Source organism: Lepisosteus platostomus, chromosome 18 (assembly GCF_059453375.1).
Source record: "Lepisosteus platostomus isolate fLepPlt1 chromosome 18, fLepPlt1.hap1, whole genome shotgun sequence".
Lineage (NCBI taxonomy): Eukaryota > Metazoa > Chordata > Actinopteri > Semionotiformes > Lepisosteidae > Lepisosteus > Lepisosteus platostomus.
In genome coordinates this window covers 5,444,558-5,469,104 of record NC_142628.1, presented here as the reverse complement: position 1 = coordinate 5,469,104, position 24,547 = coordinate 5,444,558, and the positions used below count along the sequence as shown (strand labels likewise).

The 24,547-nt window shown below is 36.1% G+C and overlaps 2 long non-coding RNA genes across 2 annotated transcripts in view; both read left to right on the top strand.

Moving 5' to 3' along the window:
* LOC148645505 (uncharacterized) overlaps positions 1-20,218 on the top strand; it is a 47,755-nt gene extending 27,537 nt beyond the window's left edge. Inside the window, exons 2-3 of the long non-coding RNA XR_015928201.1 lie at positions 18,979-19,045; positions 20,147-20,218. This is a non-coding gene — a long non-coding RNA (uncharacterized LOC148645505). The remainder of the gene's footprint in view (positions 1-18,978; positions 19,046-20,146) is intronic.
* A 367-nt stretch (positions 20,219-20,585) lies between these two features.
* On the top strand, positions 20,586-22,869 carry LOC148645504 (uncharacterized). Its single transcript, XR_015928193.1, has 3 exons — positions 20,586-20,676; positions 21,725-21,865; positions 22,369-22,869. It is a non-coding gene; the product is annotated as an uncharacterized LOC148645504 (long non-coding RNA).
* The last annotated feature ends 1,678 nt before the right edge of the window (positions 22,870-24,547 follow it).

Here is a 24,547-nt window from a genome sequence, read left to right as displayed (position 1 = left end):
AGACATGCAATTTATCATAGATACAAAAGCTTTTCAGACATGCAGTAATAACATTGTAAAGGCACTGCTTTTATCTTTCATTTATCTATGCTAATATAACTCTCCTTTTACACCTGACAGCAATATTGTTCGTCCGATGAAGGAATCGGTTTGGTTCATTAATTAACCAGATGTTCCAGGTGTTCTGCCAGGTTTGTTCACTGCTGGTTCCTCACTAGCATGAACGCAGCACAGTCCCCAGGCAGGCTTTTGTAGAGTAGGATAGTGTGGAAGTATGTTAACTGTGGTAAAATTACCAATACAGATAAGAACAACAGATAGGTTACAAACTACAAGTCTCTCTGCTCATTTAGCTTGATTGGTTGTGAATACTGTAGGTTGTGGATCTAAGGACGTCATCCAGCTGTTTCCTGAAGGAGGCCAGGGTATCTGCTTCAGCAATATGGCTGCGTCGTTTGCTCCAGACTCTCACAATGATCTGTGTGAAAATCTTTCCGGAGTTTTATGTGTACATTTATTGAGTTACCACTTGTGTATTATGGTTCAGGTTTCACTGTGGATACGAAAGAAGACCTACAGCATGTCTTTGAGAATATTGAATGCTTAAATCTCTTGATATCTAACCTTGTTGCTCTTGATAATTCCTTATCATGATTACCTTTCTACTGTGGTTTACCTGAACAGTGAAGGCATGTTAAGACCATAGCAGACCATTGAGCAATAAGGTAAAAACATGCTAAAAGCACACAAATATTACAATAGATTAAGCATGAAAAACTGCCACAAGACATAATGTTTTCTACAAAGAAAAAGGTTTGGTTTTGCTACTTTACAATGATAAATAAACATAAACTTTAATCAGGTCAAACCATCCATCTATTTTGTTTATTTTAACTGCTTACTGTTAGTTTGTAATTAATGTTGTTTATTTTAGTTCATCAATGTTTTTTAATTAACTTAAAGCCAATGCATTAGTACTGTAGTCATCATATAAGGGTGGGTTACTTACAGTATGTCTTTTAACAATACATGGTATATACTGTAATTCATTATGTAATGGTATAGGGGTGGATTTAGTTATATGTGAATTTGGCCTTTTGTAATTGTTCTCTGCACTGTATATATAGTTTATCTTTAAAATATTTTTCTGCAAAGTAATTTAGTAAAATGTTGCTACTGTAAAAAGTCCTGTAACAGTGACGTTATCTATAAATGTGATGCATACACAGAGGCTATGAGAGGTTGTTAATAGCAGAAAACCTGCTGAGAGATTATTTTCGGTTTAATGTCACAGAGACCTCAAATGCAACCCTTCAAAAAATGTCAGCTCTGGTTAATCACGTGAGGATAGCCCTGACAGAAAAAGCTAGCTTGAATGATTGCTGAAAGAGGAGAAAAGAAACATATTAGTTATTGTCCATCTCCTAACCGTTTTCTCCAGTACAGGGTCTCGGGCAAGCCGGAGCCTGTCCCACAAGGCAAGATACACCCTGGACGGGACTCCAGTCCATTCCAGGGCACACATGGACAGACACACAGAAACACACCTATATCAGAACCAATTTTCCCAGAAGCCAGTTAACCAGTATGGCTTTGGACTGTAGGAGGAACCCGGAACACCTGGAGGAAACCCATAAGAACTTGCGGAGAACATGCGAACACCACGCAGATACTGAAGCACCCCATGTCCGGTATTGAATCTGGGGCTCCAGGGCAGTAAGGCAGCAACGCTAAGCACTGTGCAACCATGCTGCCAATTATTAGAATTTATCATGTGTATATATATTATATTTATTCCTTGCAGTGCCTAATCGGGAATGCATCAAGACTTTCAGTGCAAGTCCTGAAAATCAGATTCTATCTCTGAAAAGGCTAAAGAAACTTTTATGTCCTATAGTCATTTCTGCAAAGAATGGGCATATCCGGCTTTGAAACTATAATTTCTTTCTATGAAATGGAATCTGAATGCAATTGCTTGGATTGGGCCATAGTGACATGATAGCATTATGGATAACTAATGAGAAGAGAAGAGAGAAAGCACAATGTTTCGGCTGTGAAGCCTTCTTCAGGTGTGAGGTCTTCTTCACACCTGAAGAGGGCTTCACAGCTGTAGTGTTGTGTTTTCTCTCTTCTCTTTTCAGCATGGGATAAACCCTATAACTTGTTCCTTTGCAGACTATGCATGTCGACGCAGCTACCCACCTGAACTACTATTTTATCTTGATTAGTGTTCTTATTTTAATTTATAAGAATGTTATTAATAAAAACATTTAATAATCCTGATCCTGAACAGCAATGCTTTCTGAGTGGAGTTTTCTCATTCTCCTCATGCATACAGAGTTTTTTTTACCAGGTGTAAACAACTTTCTAAAAGAGGACTGATGAATTTTTAATTGCTAGTATGGAAAATTAGTGTAAATCAAACAGTGATTTATAGTCTGTATTTAATAGGTAGCATTCATGTGCTGTACAATACATGGATAATAGTAAGGAATGCGATTGACATTATCTTATTTGATTAGACTAGTGATTAGAAAGTGCCATGTGTGGTAATGCAGCTTTCCTTGCAATAAATCCATGGCTGTATGTTGTAAACCTGAAGATGAAACATAGTTAATTACTGTCATTTAAAAAGATGCATTTATTAGTCCTTTCTCCAACTCTAATCTTCAGTTCTAGTCTATTCAGCTTATTTTGTGGAAGGAATTTATAGGAACATGCATTAAGCTTGGAAGGATAATGTATCCCAGATAAAGTTGAGCATTGATCATATACAGTCAACGCTGTGTGTTGAATTCATTTTGTTGCAGATCCCCCACAACAATGTAATCATTATAAAATATTGAAGTGTTTGTAATTACAAGAAGTGCACTTGCAGAAAAGTTGCAGTGTTTGCTCAATTACTTTTAAGTACCGCCTGAAATTGTCATCATGTATTGAAGCTGAAGAGGCAGCAAAATCATAAAAATCTGAAACCTGTTGATTTATGTCAGTATAAGCTCAGAGAAGCTAGATTCCCATGCAGTGGCGAGCTGTGGCGTGTATTTTCAAACTGATTTATACAGCTCCTTTTTTTCTTTTTTTTCCCAATTTTAGCAGGTCGGAAAAAGCAGAAAATGCAACCAAACGCAAGCATGTTCGTTTCTTTTATGCTGGGTCAGTCACAGTTCATCCCATTTTGCTCTCCTAATTGATTGCTCAAGCTGAGTAAGAGGATTGCACTTGTCAAAAACATTTAAGCATTATGAAAGGGCGGCTTCTGAGGCTGCCAGTACCCCCTTGCACTGTGGGGTGTAAGTTTTGTTAAGGCTTTTCTTTTCCCCATCACAGTAAGCTTGGGATCCTCTATAATAGGATGGTAGGAAAAAGTTTAAACCCAAACAAAATCAAACTGAGCAGATCAAAGCTCTTATAAGGTGTTTTATACACTGAAAAATATGCCCTCCCACAGTGTTGGCCTCCTCTGCCAAGAAACTATTGTAACTGTGTGCCACTCTTTCAGCACAGCATTCTTTCTCTGCTCAAGCATCTGATTATTTCTATTCAAATCTAAGGCTTGGCTATTTTTGACCAATTGGGTACAAAATGCTGTAGTGGACGTCAGGCACACACTTACTCGGTCTAGCCTCATTACCTTAAACCTCTCACTAATTGCATATTTGTTTTAGTCACCTATAAAGTATCAGCTTACTGGGAAAGCTGATGACCTTATTTTTGACTGACCCAGAATCTGATACCGGACTGGAAGCTGTGGGAAAAATATGGAAGCCGTTGTCTGTTGTCAACAGTGTGAAATACAAATACTGTGCAGTCCTCAAAATAGGAATGAATAGATGAACTGACTAGCCACTTTTACTTTTAGTTACTCCACTGGGTCAAGTTAATAATTACCATGTTCTAAAATAAGGGGCATTCATAACGGGAATACTTCATAATGTTGCTGGTACCATACTCTATACCTAGTACACTAATGTCCTTAGTGGCCAGGGAAGATGGACGTTTGTCTCATGCTTATCAAACTAACCAGGAACAGTATTTTACTGAATTACTTGTGCTTACCTAGGATCCTGACCAGTGATTATAGTCCAAGCAACGTACTAGGTTTTGCCCAGTTTGTAGCACTTGCTCAAACTACTGTAGCGTTGCAGTGTCTCGATCTGCCACCCATGTAAACACAATTTATGTAAAACATTGAAGACTAAGAATTGCCCATAGGATTTCCCACAGCTGCCCAGGTGGTTAACTGTTTAACAGCTCAGTGGAAGACATACACAACATTTACACCACCGTGGTGTAAATGGTTTCATTTACAACACAACCATGGTGAAAGTATCAGAGCCTGAGATCATAGAGAAGAATTTCTTCACTGCTCTCATTGCTCCCCTTCCCCGTCTGTCACCTCGCTTTCTGTTCAACACAGTATTTAATTTAATAACACCTGGAGCTGTGATCGCAGCCTTGGGCCTGTTTCACACTAGGCACTGGTCTACGAAATCCTCTCAGACTACAGCACATCACTACTGCTTGGTTAAAAGTCTAATTTTGCTGCACTCAATCTTTAAATTTAAAGTGAGGAAAATCATTCATGAAAAATTCAAAAATCCTGGAAGCAGACAGAAATGAAGGGGGTACATTTTAGTTACGTCTGACAAACTCTAATGAGTTTTATCTGCATGAATGAGTATTTTTCCGCAAGTCGTGTCAGTCAGAAGGTAACTCGGGACATTACAAAAGCATTGTGCTCTTTGAAATGGAATTTTTCTCAACTTCATGTCTGAGTTATTTAGAATGTGTTTTCTTTGAAAATTCAAGATAATGCACTGCTTTCATCAAAGTTTAAGAGACTGGGATATTCCACAGGAATGGCTCAATCAGTGAAGGTATTTGCTTAGAACTCAAGCTGACATGAGTCATGACATGGCTGTGACTTGGGCAACCTCATGTGTCAGAGCAGAACAGGTCAAAAACCATCTATTGGGTCACCTGGACATGATGGGTATCTGCAAGCTTTCAATGTTACCAGTGAGAAAAACCATCGCCCCCTCAGTCCCCACTAGCCCTGCCTCTACTGTAAGACATGTGAAGCTTGCAGAGTATCCTGTATTGAAGAGATCCCACAGGTGTGTGTGCCAGAAAACGTCAAACACCAGTACTTGTGGTTGAATTCGGCGGTTGAGAGGATTTACACTTGGAAAGTTTTTTATCTGCTATTGTTACTTAAATGACTTTTGTATCAAATTCAGATCCAGAGTCTAATACTTTTGAAGTATACAGTATGTATCACAAATACACTCAAAATATTGGAATTATTTGTTATGTAAAAAATACCAGAATAATACATGGCTTCAGTCAATATTTTTGTTCAAGATAAATGAATTCATGAATATATATTTATAATACTGTATTATTGAAAGAATTATTTAAAGTGGTTGGTCAGTAATTTGCATTTTCTGAGTTTCCAAAGCATCTGCAGGTTTGGGAAGTTAATTAGAAAATGAATTTTTACTTAGTAAATGTTTTTTTTTAAACTCAATTCTTGAATAACGAAATAACTGGCACAGATCTTTTTAAAACAAACAACAAAGCATGCCAAAAAAAGAGCTGGCATTCAGATTAGTCTGATTCAAAATAATTTATTGTTTCTATCCAAACACAAATTAAAAAAGGTTAAATGGTCCTCTAATCTGTTGTGCTCTGAACAGATGATTGTTTCACAGTTGCTCAAATGAGCTAGCAAAACCATTTTTCCTTTCCTGGGAATTAATTGGGCCAGAAGGGTCATCACCAACTGCAGTTAGCCTCCCTCGAATTTAATTTTGCATTAGTGAAGGGATGGGGATTTAAATCACCATATGGAGAAAAGCTATGGATGTCAGCTCTCCTCATTCACATTCAGAAGTACCAGTATGAAATCCAACCATCCTGCTGCCTCCTCACTGTGTCTGAGGTTATGGTGCTAATGTTTTAGAATACTAATTGATTGTTCCTGAAGATTAAAGAGGTACCTAATTCTGTACTTTTTATAGCTAGTAGTTTAAGTAAGCAGATTGAGTCTACTGACAATTTATTGCAATGGGCACTACAGTAGCAAATGGATCTAGATCAATGTGCAATGTTATGATGTGATGGAATGTGAGTGTGAAATCTCATGCACATCTGTCCTTGGTTTAACTGAATATGACAGCTGTGCGGTCCTGCCAAACAAAGCCACTGATACAGTGACACAAACTCTTATCAGAAAGACTGCCATTGGAACATAGGTAAAGGAAAGGAGTGTAGTATAATGGTGCAAAGGAACAGGTAAAGGTTTATTCCATGCTGAAAAGGAAAGTAAAGAGACAACATTTTGGCTGTGGAGTCTTATTCTGGTGTGTCAGGTATATTGTCCATGTATTGTATAGTATAATAGGGTACATTTGCCAATGGTGTGCAGTTTATCTTGCTGATCAAGCAAGTGCCTTTAAATGTATATCATTTTTACTTACAAAAGCTCCCCTTTAACTGTTGCTAATAAAATGGGACAATATGATAAGAAAGTAATTTCTTTCTCGATATTTGTTTTTATACAAATGTTTATTTCAGTTGACCATGAATGAGGTTGTGTTTTTTGTGTTCATTCCCATGATAAAAACAAAACACAAAACGTAATTCAATATATTTAACACTGTTTCACTTTTAGCCATCTTTAGCTGATTTCTGTTTTCTGAAGTCCTCAGTGACGTAAGCTTAGAGTTTTCACATGTTAATTTGTGCTGTTGTGTTTTAGCAAATCTTATCTTTAAGAGAGAAAAGTATAAATAGACTTTGAAATAGAATTGTTTTATTTGCTGGATCCTTTGCATGCTTCTGTTTACATTCACTATTTTCTGTTTTACACAATAACACCCTTTTTACTTATGTATCACATATGTCTCTCTCTATACATGTACCTGACCTTCAGTCTCTAAGAGTCTTCTTTAAATATATTTTTCTCTTAACAGTTATCTTGCCTGGTCAAAACAAATTGAAAAAAAAAAGTGGATAATTTAAAATTGCACCGAGTAGAATATGAAACCAAATTCAAATAATAGAAAATACAGATTCTATTATAATTCTATAATTACAGCTCTGCAATTTATAAATGACACATCATTATAACTTCCTTTTATCAGCACACTTTTGACTTAAACATACCATACAATCCAATGTGTGAAAAAAAAAAATCAGTTTCAACTAGTCAGTATGATTGCTGGAAAAGGGAGAATCCTTTACAAGAAAATCCTATTAGGCTCTTTTCTGTACCAATTGATATCAAGAGTGAAACTTCAAGTACCAAGATATTCAGTCAGATAGTTTGTCCTGCAAATCCTGCAAAACAGTGCAAGACTCAGAGTAATGAATCTTAGCAGTTAAAAAATAACAACTACTGGTGATAAGCTTCTTTTGAAAAATTAAGTGACCTCCGTCTGTATTTTTGTTAGTTATAAAAGAAAGTAGTGTTCTGCAAAAGACCTACTGTATACTGCTACTGCAAGCTTTTCTAAGAAGTAATGTAAAGAGTTACATGGCTAAACATTTTGAAGGGCTTGTTACATAATGTTCATTCTAGTTTCATAAATTGATTTTTTTTCCCACTTCAATTATATTTCTAGATTTGAGTTTAAAGAATTTAATGCTCTTTGAAGAGGTCTGAAAATCCAAGGAGTGTAAGGTGACATCTGGGTTAGGATGGTAAGGCATAAAATGGGTATTGTCTCCCACGCAAAATGTAATTTTTGTTTACTGTATGTTCGATTCCGGACTACGGTACCTTCTGTGCTGAGATCCTGTGTTTGTGTTGACTTTCTCCAAATGTTCCAGTTTCATCCACGTTTCCAGTGCGATGCTACTGTAGCTACATGTAGTTTAATTGATGTCTCTAGGCTACATTCAAACCCAGAACCTTTGTTTGACCTGTGAAGCAGAAGGAGTAACTGAGTCTGCCAGTCATACCACCTCTTTATCTTACAGTAAACGAGCATAGAAAAGTCTCTTTAACTTTTGTCTTTAATATTTTAAAAAAACATTGTGATAGTGATATGTTTAATAGTTTACAATCCCACTGTCATCCCATTGTATATTTTTATAATAATGCTCCTACAGGTAATAATAATGCTACAGGTACAGTAATAATCATCACAGAACAGTGCATTAAGAACAAATTCTCATTTGCACTGATGACTTGGCCAAAAGTTTTACACCGTTGTCACACAGAAGAGAAAGCAGTGAAAATAAAGCAGAAGAGTCAACACACTGGAAATAACAGGGCAGCATTAACAAGTGCAAGTATCGGGCAGGAAGAATTAAAATAGATATTTTCAGCATACTCATTAGTCATTAGATCCACAGCTGCTCTTGGGAGTCAATAGTTATTCTTGGGAGTGATGCTACACTCAACAATACAGGTACATCAAGCGACCCATAATTAAACATTTCACATTACAATTGCCTGCTGAATTCTGGTATACTTGCTATTTTATGGAGTTTTCTTTGTGCTGGAAATTCAGAGCATTGTTGACTTTCAGACGTCATATAACAAAACCCAATGAAGCAACTGTCTACACTCCAAAGTTCTTACTAAAATTGCTAACAACCTACAAAATAAAATGAAAATTTCATCAATGGTTTTAATAGACCTTTGGAGAACTGATCTCTATTAAGTTTTATATTTTTTCCCACTTTAAGGACAATTGCTATGCTATGGATTAAAATAGGAAAAACGAGTTCTGTTATCATCTAACTATTCCAGATGTTGGTACGCTTCCCAGTAAGTCTGACATTTAAAAAAAAAAATATTTAGGGAAAAAAAAACACTTGGTAGTAAATGTGTAAAGACTTTTTTCTTCTGAAAAATGTCACTTAAGGTCACGTGAATTCCCAGACCACAAAAGGGTTTATTGTGTAATCTCAGGTGGCACTGCGAGGATTAAAATCAGCTTTTAAGATACTGTAATTAAACTGCTACACCTCTGTTTGAATGTACAGTAGTAATCTACACAAATACCATATGACATGGATTAGGAACAGAAGTACCAGAATGGTCTGTATCAAGACAAAGTTCTTGTTCGGTGAAAAGGGTTCTCTGATGTTTGAAATACAAGATAATGAGGGAAACACATTATGAGCAGAAGTAGAATATCGCATGCATTGGGGGTTACTTCCAAGTTTAACTGTGCTTCACCTTATTGTACTGTAGCTTGACACAGTGCAAAGAAATTAGAGGTGGTTGCTTGGCAGAAACTATACGATTAAAGATAATACATTTTATGATTTGGTTATGTATTGTTTTAAAGGAATTATTGAATTATTATGATACCTATAGACTAAAAGGACTGCACTAAAGACGTTGATACAGTACATGAACTATGAACAGAATATTTGTTGTTTAGCCACCCTTAACATGTATAGTGTTAGGATGGGATGGGTTTTTTCTTTTAGTCCAGGATTGTGTTTTGGAGACTGTTGTTCTAAAAACCTCAATGCAGTATTAACTGATTTAAACAATTAAGGCGACAAATGTGTTATTTAAGAAAATCCCAATGTCTTCAACAATCTAATCTTCAGTCCAGAGTACTCCAGTTTTTTTCATTATGATGGTTTATCCTCTAAGGTTTGTTTTCTCTGGATCATTGAACATGATCTATGTTGAAGTTCCTCACTTACAGAGGATGTGCTGGCTGTCTATTTTGAATGAAACTCTACTCCATTGCAGTTTTATGATATAATGGAGAAAATGTAATATTCAGTAATGCTCCACTATCAGCTCCTCACACAATAATTTTATTTATTTTAATTTAGAAGTTTTCATATAGCACTGTAACTCATTGGAACTAATAAGAATTAGAAATTGAGAAGGGCATCGATATGTTTTTTTATATGTAAACTTCTAAAGCAATCATAAATATTCTAAAAGAGGGATAGCGAACAGCAGTATTCTTTTTCAAAACAATTGTATCACTGAAATGTAATAAAGTATTTTTTCTAGTCACCAGATAATTCATAAATGCAAAGTACATCCTTCACTGGTGATTTAGGTGTGGATTATAATTGTTTGTAAAAAATAATGCAAACAAAGAAGTAGTTAACAGCTATTTAGTGCCTTAATTTCGTATGTGTGGCATCTTACTGCGTTATCTCTCCTGATAATTGTCACAGAGATCACACTAATCTGTTAGTATTCTTTCACAGGAATTCAAAAACATCTGTACTAAAAAAGCATCAGAAGCCAGAGTTATTGTTAGACTGGGTTCACACACTGCATCACCATTCAACTACCAACATTCGACCACTTTAACTAGATTTGAGAAGAGGAGCCTATAAGGTAGTGACTTGCTGTTTAATTGAACCTCTGCTTGTTAAAAAACATTGTTTCTAAAATAAACAACCTCACTGATTTGTTTTCAGTACCTCAACGGTTCAGTTGTGCAGGAGAATTAAAAATTCTTCAGAAATAATCGTTTGATTAGGAAATCACCTTCAAAGCTGTGAAAATGTCACGACTACTTTAAAGGAATTAACTGTTCACATAAAAAAAAAAGAAAACAACTTATCCTCTACAGCAACGACAACAAATAAAGAATGTATTAATGAATAGTAGTGCACACAATGTTAGGTTTTCTTGTTTCTTAATTCAACTTGAGTATTGTAACCCTTCTCAAGCTGCTTAGGGACTTTACCGTGTCCTTCGCTGTGCTTGCCCTGAAAGACCCCTTATATAAAATAACTGTTCCTGGCAACATACACCTCATAATAGACTGAAATACTTAACTATTCCTCTTGTACCTTGCTTCATTGGGATCAACTTCAGGGTATCTGAAACGGCAGCAAGAGACATTTAATGACTAACCAAAATCACAGCCTGTCAATCCAGCATGTTATGTTAGGAACAAAATCATTCATGTCACACTCCTGTCACACATACTAACACACATACTTAGCTAAGGTAACACATTGTCATGGTCTGTAGAAACAAATGTGAATTTAGCATCTTGGGGGGGGAAAAAAAAACATCCAGTGTTGTCAGTTTGGTTTATTTTAAAAGTAGTTTTCTCAGTTTGCACGTTTTCTAACTTTAATGTTAAAGTGAGATGAAGAAGACGAGATGAGCAGTTCAATAACTTTTTGGACCATTACGCCACTGTGCCACCCCCTATATTTTCCTGTTTAAATTCAATTGTATGTTTAAGTAGGATCCATTCACATTTGACATAAAGCCCCCTTTCTTGATTCATTTGTCAGTAATTGTCAGGCTTTTTGCAGCATTTATTATGACATCAGGGGCGATGTAGCACACTGAAAACGTCTGTCTCTTAAGTGAAATGTGTGCAAGGTTCGGAATATTGTACATTAATGTTAAAATGTTTAATGCGGATGATTTGAGAGCTCCATTTGAATTACTCCAGACATAATAGTCCTGAGATTTCAAATTTCTGTTAATGTTACTGAATATTCAAACCTTTCACTACTCTATATTCCATGCCAAGTAGTATGGAGGATGTGCTCTTATCCGTAAGGTTTATAATGTATTGTATGTTGAAAGAGAAGATAAACAAGTCATCATAATCTACAGTAGTTCAGGTGGGTAGCTGCGTCAGCATGCGTAGGCTGCAAAGGAACAAGTAATAGGTTTATTCCATGCTGAAAAAAAGAGAAGAAAGAAAACACAACGTTTCGGCCGTGGAGCCTTCTTCAGCTCACAACTGAAGAATGCTCCACGGCCGAAACGTTGTGTTTTCTTTCTTCTCTTTTTTTTCAGCATGGAATAAACCTTATTACTTGTTCCATCATAATCTACATTTCTCTTTAAATGCAAAATAAAAGTAATTGACAAGAAGAGTTTGTGTTCTACTACTTGAGTTTTGGCTTTTATTTTTGTTTGAGTTGCAGTTTAAACATTTATTTTATACTTTTGAGCCTATAAAGCTAAATCACTGAAAAAAATCTTATGCCTGTTTAATGCTATTAGGAATGCAATCTGCAGCAACCATAAACAGCAAGCTGATTGTTCTTATTTGCAAGATTGTGACAGATAAGTCAGATAAGGTTAAGGTGATTTCTAAAACGTAATTGTGAGACTTTAAACTGAAAGAATACCTTTTAAGTTGGCACTGAGCGCATTAGAACTTCACAACATTTTCGTGAATGTGAGATTAGGGTCTTTATACAGCAAGGTACCAATGCCATGTAATATGTTTTGACTTCAGCATAAAATGCAGCGAGTGCTACCCAAGCAGTCAGTCTTTCATTTGTCTACACCATTTCATGAAGTACTGTATACTTGTTTCAAACCTCATTTTGCTTGTGGATGATATTTTGGAATACAGCATTAATATTTCAGTACCTGGGTCACTGTTAACTTATTCAGCATTCATACCACATCCAATATAATCCCAACATCATTGCTGTATTTAAAAGAGATAATGGTGATGATTATTGCTATCTCAGATGTCATTATTATGTCAGAGAAAAAGGTCACCCAAAGCTGTATTTTTATTCCAAGTTGCCTCTTCACAGTGTTTTCTACTGAAATGAGTTAACTTGCTGTGGTTCAAATTGACAACAGTATGCAAAGTAAAAGTACTTTCAAAATGCTGTTATTTCTTTTTAAAATAGACACCTACTGCAGAAATAAAAGGTGCAACATAAGACATCATCCATTATAATAAAATAAATGTAGATCTTCTCTCTCCTGGGTGAGTCATCCTTTTCATGTGCAGTGCAGGGTGACTGACATTTCCAGCTGCAAGTTGTTAATTTCATTTACAATAATTACAGTTTTCAGTGGTTAGCAGCTCAAGTTAAAATGAACATTCTCTAATGTATGTGCTGTGAAGAAACCTCTCTTTCTCAGTTTATCTGCTAGTAATGTGGATGGCCTCATTTCATACAGAGATTCAAAGAGTGCTGGTGTTTTTTTTATTTTATGATCCAAAATAGTGATCCTAGAACACTTTCTGACTTTCACATCGACATGTCTGTCTCCAATACATTATGCTTGGCTTGGGTCTCTTGTGACAAATGGATGCATGCTCTTGTCCTCTTGTGTAAGCAAAGCAAACACATAGAATATGGTGTCTTAATTATACAGAAGAAGAATAATTTAAAATAATAATTGCTTACACTTATATAGCGCTTTTCTGGACACTCCACTCAAAGTGCTTTACAGGTAATGGGGACTCCCCTCCACCACCACCAGTGTGCAGCCCCACCTGGATGATGCGACGGCAGCCATAGTGCGCCAGTACACTCCCCACACACACCAGCTATCAGTGGGGAGGAGAGCAGAGTGATGAAGCCACTTCAGGATTATTAGGAGGCCGTGATTGGTAAGGGCCAATGGGAAATTTGGCCAGGACTCCGGGATTACACCCCTACGCTTTTAGAGAGACGCCCTGGGATTTTTAATGACCACAGAGAGTCAGGACCTCAGTTTTACGTCTCATCCGAAGGATGGTGACTTTTTTTTTTTACAGTATAGTGTCCCCGTCACTATACTGGGGCATTAGGACCCACATAGGCTGTAGGGTGAGCGCCCCCTTCTGGCCCCACTAACACCTCCGGCAGCAACCTTAGTTTTTCCCAGGAGGTCTCTCATCCAGGTACTGACCAGGCTGACCTGCTGAGCTTCGGTGGGTTGCCAGTTGTGAGTTGCAGGATGTTATTGCTGCTGGCAGAATAAGCTGTCTTACTCCCAGAAGTGAATCTATGGCTCTGAGCAGACTGATGAAACAGTCCTGCGCTGTTTTAGTATGCAAATGAGCTTTTCTTCAATACTATGCCCCAGAAGCAGATTTTGTTCTCAATGGTAGTTCATATAATATTATTCAGGATATTGCGATCAGGAAGAAGTGAGTAGTAAAGAGTAAGGTTAGTGAGATTGTTTCAGAATAAGGATTTACTGTTAGATCACCACAATACAGAAAACAAAGAATAATTAATTCACTTCTTTCAACCCAAAGTGTAATCAGGCTGCTGTAGTTTTATGCATTACAATAGATAAAGAGATAAAAAGAATGTATTATTTCAATGGATATTGTATATTCAGAAGTATATAAAATAATATTCAAAAGTATATACAAGTATAACAGTATATACATAAACAAAAGTAGAGGTAAAGATCCAGAAATTCTGTTCTGATTTTCCAAGATTAATATTAATCTTGTAATCTAACTCAAGTAAAGGTCAAATTAGATGCTGCTATGTAGTGTCTATATTTGTGTTACATAATCCTTTTCTGCTCTTCTTCCCCGAATTCTCACTCTTTAAACCAGATAGGAATTCCTAGGCGTTTGTCATCTTTAATACCATGCTACTGAGTTTTACCAACATGGGATGGAAGAAAACAAGGAGGGTTTCTTCTGAAATGTGTCCTGTCAGAGCCATTAACATCCAAGTCACTTGGTGAGTCCCACTGTGCTCACAGGAGATTTAGCTGTGCCTGAGTGAATATGCAATCCTGCTCACGTTGACAGCACTGCAGGCTCCAGGGGACCAACACTGTGCGAGTTCAAGCCCACCCAGCTTGACTGGCTTGACCAGTTGTGCTTTGCCACTTGAAGAATGCTGGTCACAGCCACCTGACGGCCTACTGTACAGGCGTCAACCTACACTCTGAACAAGCATGTCTGCTAATTGAACCTTTCAGGAGGTTGGAAGTTAACTAAAGTACAAATTTAAAGAGAATCAATTTTAGAATATTACCAGAATAAATCAGAGTGTGATCCATGAGGCCAGTCCTCAGCCTCAAGGCCATTTCAGGTATATTTTCTCTGCCATTGAACCTGTTTATCCTCAGTTTGAAGCTTTAATCTTATCACACTGATCAAGAGTAACTTGCTGCTAATGTATGTAAACTACAATACTCATTATCTGCTACAATACTCATAAATATATATTTAGATTGAAAAGTCAATGTTTTATTCCAAATTCAGATTTGTACTGCCCAGTGCTTTGCTCTTCGGCTACTATTATTTTGTATTATTCTGTTTATGGTGAGTCTATTTAGTGTAGCTCCGGGCCAACATACTGTAAGTGTTAAAACTATAAACCATGACCATAAAGCTTCATAAAGTTCAACAACATTTTAAAGTGGTTTAGCTTGCTCACACCTGAAGAAGGCTTCAGTGCCCAAACGTTGTGTTTCCTTTCTTCTCTTTTCAGCACGGAATAAACCTATTACTTGTCCCATTGCAACATTTAAAAGTGGCGTTGAGATAGCTGTCCTTATTTTCCTTTTAACAGGTTAAATTGTTAATGTTCTTGACACTGCACAGGAAAAATGTTTTTCAAACAATAATAGTAGTTCTGCTCCTTTGTGTTTTGCAGGAAGAGGTGAGTCCTTAATTTTAGGAGGAAGAATATGTTCTTAGTTGCGGGATGTTCTGGATAAAGGATCTTTTATTTCTGTTGGGTCTCCGCTAGCCGAGAAGCCTGCGTTCCCTGTGTAATGAGACTCAAGCCCAGCTCGTCGGCAGCAGAAGAAATGAAAAAAGGTCGAACGATCAATGAGAGTGAAAGGAATATGCTGTTTCTGAGGGGTGAGGTTATTTGGGAGTGATGCGATGGTTCTTGGCTCTCAGACAGATGGGCAGACCTGCAGGCACTCAGCAAAGCGTGGGGGTTGGTGGGGCAACATTCCTTCAACCTTTTGATCATACTGTTCACAGCACTGAAGAGGCACTGAAACACTGGTCTTGTTCTGTTCACTTTTTGTCTCATTTGTTACATGACATATGTATTTACAAAGCAGGTCATGTTTAAAAAAAAATTATATTCAGCTACAGCTTCGGTAGGATTAAACTCTTCACATTTAAAAAATATATATAAATCAGCAACTTTCTTTTATTCTGTAGCTGCATTCATAAGTATCTAACATGGAGAGCACACTCATCAGTTTTTAAGCTCCTAGAAAAATAAATTGAATGTAACTGTCTGGACCGAAATGCAGCTGTTCAGGTCTGGAGACAGAAATTGCAAATCTTGTGAAACTCTCAGTGCAGTTCTTTATAAAAATATCACTGAGTTTGGTTGACATTTTAGAACAAGGAACATTTTATAAACTTCAAGGGTTTTGAAAATTGTGTAAGTGATTAATGTTTTCTTTAACTAAATACATCTTGAGATAATTTAAATCTGCATTTTTAAGTTGAATATTCTAAAAAACTCTAAACTCCAAAACATATTTTTTCAAATAGCTGTGGTTACAGTAGTTATCTTTTTGGACTGAAATCCAATGTTTTCCTGATGTCATTATCATTGAAACATTACAGGACAAAGCACTTCTAAATCATTCTGACAAACACTCGGCTCAGAATATGATAATTAGCAATACATTTTCAGACCTCAATCTAGATTGAAGATTCCTTTAGCCTGAAAAAGGATGCGGTTCTTGTATGGGAGTGCACATTTTCCTTCGCTCCAAATAGGATCTGTAATACTCCTAATGTTTTCATTGAGTGTTTCGGTAGGCTAATAAATGTGGGACCTGTATGTTGACCTTTCCACCCTATTTAGACTATGAGAAATCAAACAGGCAATGAGAAATGTGTTTATAATGGAAGGTGCCACCTGTATACAACGGGCTGTTAAAGGAGAACTATGACAGCAGCCATTATTATTCATTGTAGAATTAACAACTTTCACATCCCAAGAGGTGCCGCTCCGTTTTTAATAGCCTGCAAAACTCAATTAAGTTTTGTGCTAGAGGAAGTTTTTTAGATTTGATTCATGCGTCACACCATTGGAATGGCCGCTTTCTTCCAGTGTTATATTCTTCATTTAGAAAAATTCTTCCTCCGGCTACAATATTAATTACATTCTTAGCTGGGCTCTGTGTAAAGGTTGCAGCAAAACAGCTGCTTCAATTTCTTCATATGTGTCATTATTTAATTTATATATATGCATGACATTTGCCTTATCCTTTTCTTTTTATTGTAGGTTTTATAATTCCCCATTATGACTTTTTTTAATATTATTAGCCATTGGTAGCTGTTGCAGAGTTAATTTCAGGTAATATGTAAGGATTCGTTATAGCGAATTGTGTGTTCTTTTACCATTATTATTGGTCATTATTTTTATATACTCTGTGATCTAAGCAAAGCATTGATTATTGTGTCCTATACTGTATATGAGTTCTGGGCAAAGTTCTTCTGCAATATTTCATATATTACAGTTCCAGACAAAAGAATTGTTAACTTTAACAACTAATATTACTCGTTAAACTATATTAATCAATTTTATCTTTGCGAAGTTTATGGAACATGGATTTATCCTTGTGAGCAGTACGTAAGAAGGCCATACTGTAGGTTCAGGCAAGATGGGGATTCTTGTCTGGAAGACATCCCCCAGAGAGCAGTGGGGAATGACCAGCTGTCCTCAGGCACCCTCGGTCAAGTCAGATGACGTTTGAAAACCCGGAAGCAGAAGTGTTCCGTTGACCTCTGCTGTCCAGAAGGAGGGCAGGGCTTCTGCGGATGCACTGCGTCAGAGGAAAAGGGAGAAAACAAGGGAAATCCTTCCGGCTTTTGTAACTGGTTAGCAATTTAGTTGCCTGGCTGTTCATAGGGACACCATGAGAAGCAAAGTCAGAAGGGCATAGGGGAACACGGCTGTATTCATGGCCTCTGGCTGAGCTCAGAATTGAAAAGAACCCACTAACTGAGTTGCCTCTGGAAAAACGAGGGAAAAAAAAGGAAATTCAGGGCAACGAGAGGTCCAATTTGTCCCTCATACTGTGATTCTGGTGATTGTGTAAAGTAAGGTAACTGACTGTGAGTAAAGTGGGCATCTTGACTTACAGGTATGTTACCATTTCCATGGTAAATAACGTGTGGAGTCTGATACTGCAGATCGTAATTCTCTGGAATGCTATGTTGATAAAACAACAAACTTCTGATTTATGGTTTGGTTTTTCTAGTCCCTGAATAAATTCAATTTTCCCCGTCCAAAGACTTTGAAAATATATTTTTAGGAAAACTGCAACATTATCTGCTAAAAATCTAGAAGTTAGGTCATAGAGTATTTTAATTGACTATCAGTAACCGCACTGAGAGACTAGACCATGGTCCTATACTGCTCTCTGTTGTTCACTTTACTTGTTGCAGGCCAGTCAAGACTATTGAGCTTAAGCTTCAGCTGTGGACTATGAGGACATCGCCTGAATGCTCTGTAAAGTGTATTTTGTTATAAGAAATAATCTAGGCATACATTTTCAAATAATTAGGTGCTAAATTTTATCAGAGAGTAGGTGTAGAACAAATGACAATATTTTTTCAGTAGACAAAGAAACTGTCCTAGAAAATCCAGCCCTCACAAACTTGAAACATTGAAAGGTATTCTGATAATAAGCCATTACTAGACAAGGACAGGATTGGAGGACGGGCCTGAGGAGCAATAAATTAACTTTAGTGCATTATAATCCTCAGAAACCCTTGAGGGAATTGGATTGAATAAGAACCTACAAATTGGGGTGCTACACTCTCCCCTTTTACTACCTGTAGGCTGATAAATTCAAATGTGCTAGATTGCAGTGCACTGAATTAAATGGGACTCCCTAACTAGTTCAATTACAAAAAAAGCTATAGAACAACATTACTGATTGTACTGATCTGTTTAACATGATTTGTCTTCAATATCGTTTTGCTTTGTAATACACTATATGTAAGGTGGACAGAAACTAAGATGTCCTACAAAGCCAGATGGAATTGTTATGTGAGTGTCATGTTAGAAACAGTATAAAATGACTCATTCAAATATTTAACGGCTGTGACAGTTGTACAGTAGCTGAAATTGCATTTCTTAATTTGTTTGTTTTATTGTTACGCTGTTGTACTCTTAGCAACCGTGGCCTCCTTCATTTGCCAAGCGCGACCTTTGACACTAGTGTACCAATGTCCTGTATTCAGCTTTTTCTTATACTTGCTGAGGTAATTTACCCATAACAATCTTTTCCTCTATTCATAGATCATAATAAGAGAAGACGTCCGGATGAAATTTAGAAATTATTACCCTTGTGTAACATTTATACAAGGTTAGTATTCGAGAAGAGTCAGTAACTGACGTTGGGTCTAATGTTGATGAAGAATGGCGTAGAAAATGATAGAGTATAAAGTCTAATAATAATTGAAGAATGTAAATCATGGGGGAAGCTTGGGGTATATCTCATTTTTGAATGTTGTGCTCAGTTTTGGCCTCCATGATGCAAAAGTGATATTGTGTTTTTTTTGAAGGAGAGCAATCAGTCAAATTCCTAGTCTGAATGAAACATCAGATGTAGAGTCTTTTTTAGAGTACTTTTTGACTGTACTTTTTTTTCACTACATTTTTAAAAACAAAATGCAATTTACGATGTGAGTCTATTGTGAATACAATATTGCATAAGAATTCTATCTCCTGAAGACTGTAATGGATCATATGCCATATAGTAAAAATAAAAACAATATTGTGAAATATATACAGTATATATGAATTTACTGAAGCCTGTTATGTCAGATCTGTAACTGCAAATTGAAAGCAATTAGCTTGTGTATATGTATGGCATGACATTTTATACACAATAGATATTCCGGTTGTTAAAAACTCCTTATATTTGCAATTTAACAAGAATAACCTTTTAAGCTATATATGATGCTATACTGTATATTTAATTTCTTATATAGTGTATGTGTCTACAACATTGTTTACTGGACAAGATTTTTACACTGCAGACTTTTTTCATGAAATCCGTATCTTTTTTGCATGTTATTAATGCATGCCATTGCCATGACTTCATAATGAATTTATTGTCATTCATTGCAAATGTCAAACGATATGTCATTTTTGCATTGATTTTTCTTTATTTGACTTGAAGAAATGCGTCCAAAAAAATTAATATTGACAGCAGGTTCTGTGATCTGCAGCAATTAGCATCAGACCGGAAAGTGTGTATTGCTTTGTGATGCAGCTTAATGAGAATATATACATAAAAACTCAATTCTTTTAGCCTGGAAACCAATAGCAAATAACAATAATGACATAGCCAAATATGCTTTGCCATAAAAGTATATTTCTGACAGCTGGAAAGTATTTTATGATTAAAGCTGTCTTGTTTTATTTATATTTTTTTTGGGGGGGGCTCAACATTGTATTTAAGGCACTACCCTCACCAACTCACCCTGTACAGTACTTTAAATAGTCTGCTTGTGCGCTAAGGACTTAAAGACGGTGAGTAGCCTCATTTGTTTTTCAGACTATTACTACTTTGACTGAGTAGAGCAAGAGATTCATCAACTAAATTTAATGTAACTCTATCAGTGTTCCACTAGATGAGCTACAATGATTTTCTGACCTATGTGGATCTTACAATTGATTTTTGGACTTAGTTATAGTTAATTATAAGCTTCAGATCAGTCTGGATTTTAGAGCACCAGTAATGACAACTGTACATGCAGTGGGTGCATAACTTATTATATCTGATTGCTAAAGGTGTCTGGACCATGACTGTTTTATGACTTTAGATGGGACCTGAGGCCACTTTTATTATGAATCAGACTCCTACATGTAATATTTTTATATGTTTTATATTTTGCAGGAAGACATGGCATTTCTAATTAGCTTTGTGCAGGTACTTGTACTGGCAACAGTTCTCTTCCAAGAAATGACATCACTTCCAGTTCCTGAGAGGTAAAACTGCCTGAATCTCATGCTTTTAGCTAAAACTTCATTTAGTTCTGTGAAACTATGAGAACTCTGAGATAAAGAATTTTCTTTGGAATATAGAAATTGGGTTTCAAACCCTTAGTCTTTAGCAGCCGTCATAGACGCTTATGCCTGTCTTTGGTTTTACAGTATCTTAATTCATTAGTTCACAATATTTCTGTTCTTCAGGTATTTTAGCTTATATAAATATTTTATAATTACATCATATTTTTTTAAGGGGCATAAACAGGAAATAGATTGTGTGAGTTCGTTTACATGTAAAACCAGTAATATAAATACTTTTACGTAAACTGCCTTTTGGGAGCCAAGGTAAGTAAGTGCAGAACTGGAGTTTACATACTGACTCTAAGGGAAGTGCTCTTCTCAGTAATGATGAGTTATGTTAATCATGTTAATAATGTATCAAAGAACACTCATGAGTAATTGAAAGATATAGCAGCATGGAGCCTTCCAGAAGCATAGGGAACAAAGCAGGACTACACTCTGGCTAGGATGCTGGTCAGTCACCGGGCACATTCAGACACACAATTAAACCAGATAGCATGGCTTTGGTGGAAGCACACCCAACACAAATCCATGCACCCATATCAGAACTGAATCCAAGACCAGCGCTATTGCAACCACAATGCAACCTCTTTCTGATCATCATCTTGATTTTTTTAGCAGATTCCTCACTAGTGGTGTAGAATGTTCTTATATTTATATGGTATTGCTTTTATGGTTTAGTTGAGTCCATTTCTTGTTTTAGCTGGTTCATCAGATGCTTTTAGCACTGTCATTGGTTGCCCTTTTCTGCTCGATTCAAAACGATGTGTGCATTTCAGCAAAATTGTTCCACGAAAAGACTGTCAGAAAAGTATTGATCACTTTTTCATTGTATTAATAATGATAAAGAATGCATCAATTTCCCTACGGGATTAATAAAGTATTATCTATCTATCTAATGGAGCTGCTTTAAGCCTTCTCTTCAAGATCCAGATATTAAATGAAATGTGCCTTAATACTTTTGCAGTCTGTCGGTGGTGTCTGGATTAAGCACAAGACAGCTTGGAGACATAGAATTCTCCAATAGATACGCAGAATTCCTGAGATCCAAGGCCAAGATGAGTACAATCTGCTCCTTTCTACGCCGCATGCAGAGTTCTAAAATAAGGTATTTTATTACGTTACTGTTATTGCTATTGTGTTACGGTCTATTGTCTTATCTTCTGTCCTATTTATATACTGCACCTGAGTGACTAATGAGAAACACTTTTCGTTATACTATGCACCTGTGTAAGTTTAATGACAAAGTTGAATTGAATTTAAATGCGCTCTTTCATAGGAATCAAATTTAATTGTTAGAAATGTGGACATTTCTTGCAAACAAAACTACTTGCAGTTTTTCAAGATATTATTATTATTACTACAAGACATACAAGGTGAAATCCTTATGCTTGCACATATAAGTATTATTGCATATTGTATATATAGCTTGTTTACTTTTATCAGAAAGTGTGAAAATGAACTGTACTGTGTTAATAGTTGTATATACTGTACATAAATGAATGTATAGACCGTATTTAATATTACTAAAGCTGTAAACATTAGAAGATATGTCTAGGATGTAAATGTGCTCCTTATTTTCTGCAACAATGTTTTCCAACCTTTATCCAGCTGGACTACTGTTGAAGAAGAGAAGGTGAACCAGCTCATGAGGCAGTATATGTGCCCAATAGCGAACCAGTGGGCATCAGATTTGTAAAAAGAAATTTCTTGGTGACCAACCAAGAAGAGAAAGAAAAACACAAAATTGCAAGACTCTCTCAGTTCTGTGCCTTTGCATGTGTTTGTCTGAATTTGTCCATTCATACAAGGCATATGCAATAAAAATGCAGTTTTCACCTAATTATTTTATTGCAAGCCTTGATTATTTGTTCATGCTCTATGTTTGAAAGACAATGTGGAACCAATGCTTACTTTGTGAATTAACAGATTTGTATAGATCTATATATTGTTGCAAACATTATTTTCTCTGTATAATGTAATGGCTTTACGTAAATCAAACCACGGATAGCAAAACTGCCGATGTATCATGGACTTGTATCAGACTATCAGTTAACCATTTAGATTACTCATAAAGATTTAATAAAGGTGATTCCACAAAAAAACGTGAAAGATGTGTGTCTGAGACTGAGGAAAGAGAAACCTGATTTGCTTCTTTTTATATTGGTATCATTCTATCAACAATCAGTGTGAATTCACTTGAATTTTACAGAAAACCTTTTGACTGGTAAAGGATGTGTGTTCTTATAAAAAAATAGTTTAAAAAGCTAATAGCCTGTGAAATGTTAAACATTTTTATATATTCCTAATTATTATGTATTCCACTGATAGTACATCAGTTGCAATCAGCAATTGACATCAACCTCTCTGATATGTGAGCCCATTTTGTGATATTACACATGTAATAGTGACACACAGGCACATGTGAAAACCACAATATCTGGTACACCACATAAAAAACAGAGCAGAAAGAATGTGTTAATAAAAACTAATGCTTGCAACACAGAAAAACTTATTGCTCATTTATAACAAAGAACATTTATTATTTTGCTATTTGCTGACTTCTTTACAGTTATAAAAATTGATGTGAATATTAATTCACATTCACATGTGGTCTCATTTTACAGAGAGTAACTGCATTTTTCCTGAGACCATGCACACACTTTTCAGACCCTTTTCAGTTGTGTAAGACCTCAGCTTTAAAGTGTGTGCTCTGTCAGTACATGAGGAAAGACAATTAGCAGAGTCCTACCAAGTAAAGATGTAAGCAAGCAATACAACAACAAAACGTACTTGCTTTACTAAAGAATACAATACAATAGCCTTAAGTCTATTCATTTACCTTAAGTTAATCAGCAAAAACAATTCACAAATTGATAGGGTTCAAGGTTAATTAAATAAACATGTAAACTGTTTACTTCCTTCCAGATAGCTTACATACTTTTTCCTTTATTTCTCAAATAACACGAGTTTTATACAGTAAGTGTGTGTTTTATAAATTATGACTGATTTGATACATTTGTCAGTATATATCCCAGTGACTATTTTCCTGCCTTTTTCATCCAAACAGGAGGCTGGTAAAGCATTAGGTTTCTACCTCCTATTTTCAGAAACACATTCTGAACTTTAATGCTGAAAATGCGGAAGTGAATTTAAGTGTAAAAGACGTTTTCTTATGTGGTAACACTCTTCCTTTTGTCTTATGAACTTGAAATATTCATATAGTCCAATCCCACGCTTTGATCAGGATTGTCTTCATCAGAGGTTGTTATGAGGACGGTGGTGTTTAGCGGGTGGCTTCAGTAGTTTTCGAAGACGGCCCTGGGGGCTGTTTTCCTTCGTGGAAGGAAAGTAAGATGATGGATGCGTCTTGCTCCTCGAGCCACTCCCCCAATACCTTCCATTGTGATGACTCATTCACTTTGCTGGGAATTCATAACATTTTGTCCAGTAAGTGTACAAGTGTTCCAAAACGCTTTTTTAAAATCACACACATACAGTATGTATTGATGAAGAACTCGAATATTTAAGGGAATGACTACCAAATTCGTATTTAAATTGTTTTAGATGATTCTAATACACCAATAACTAGTAATTCAGACTTGCTGCATTCTGTATTGCACACATTATGCTATTAATATGAGATACATTTTGTTGCCTTTGCTCTGATGACAGTTTTATACTGTAGATGTTTTTTTTTATTAGACTCTAGGCTTCTACAACACAACATGGTATTTCTTTTGTACATGGAGCACATAGGAAGAAAAGAGAAATGGTTCCCTAGTGTTTA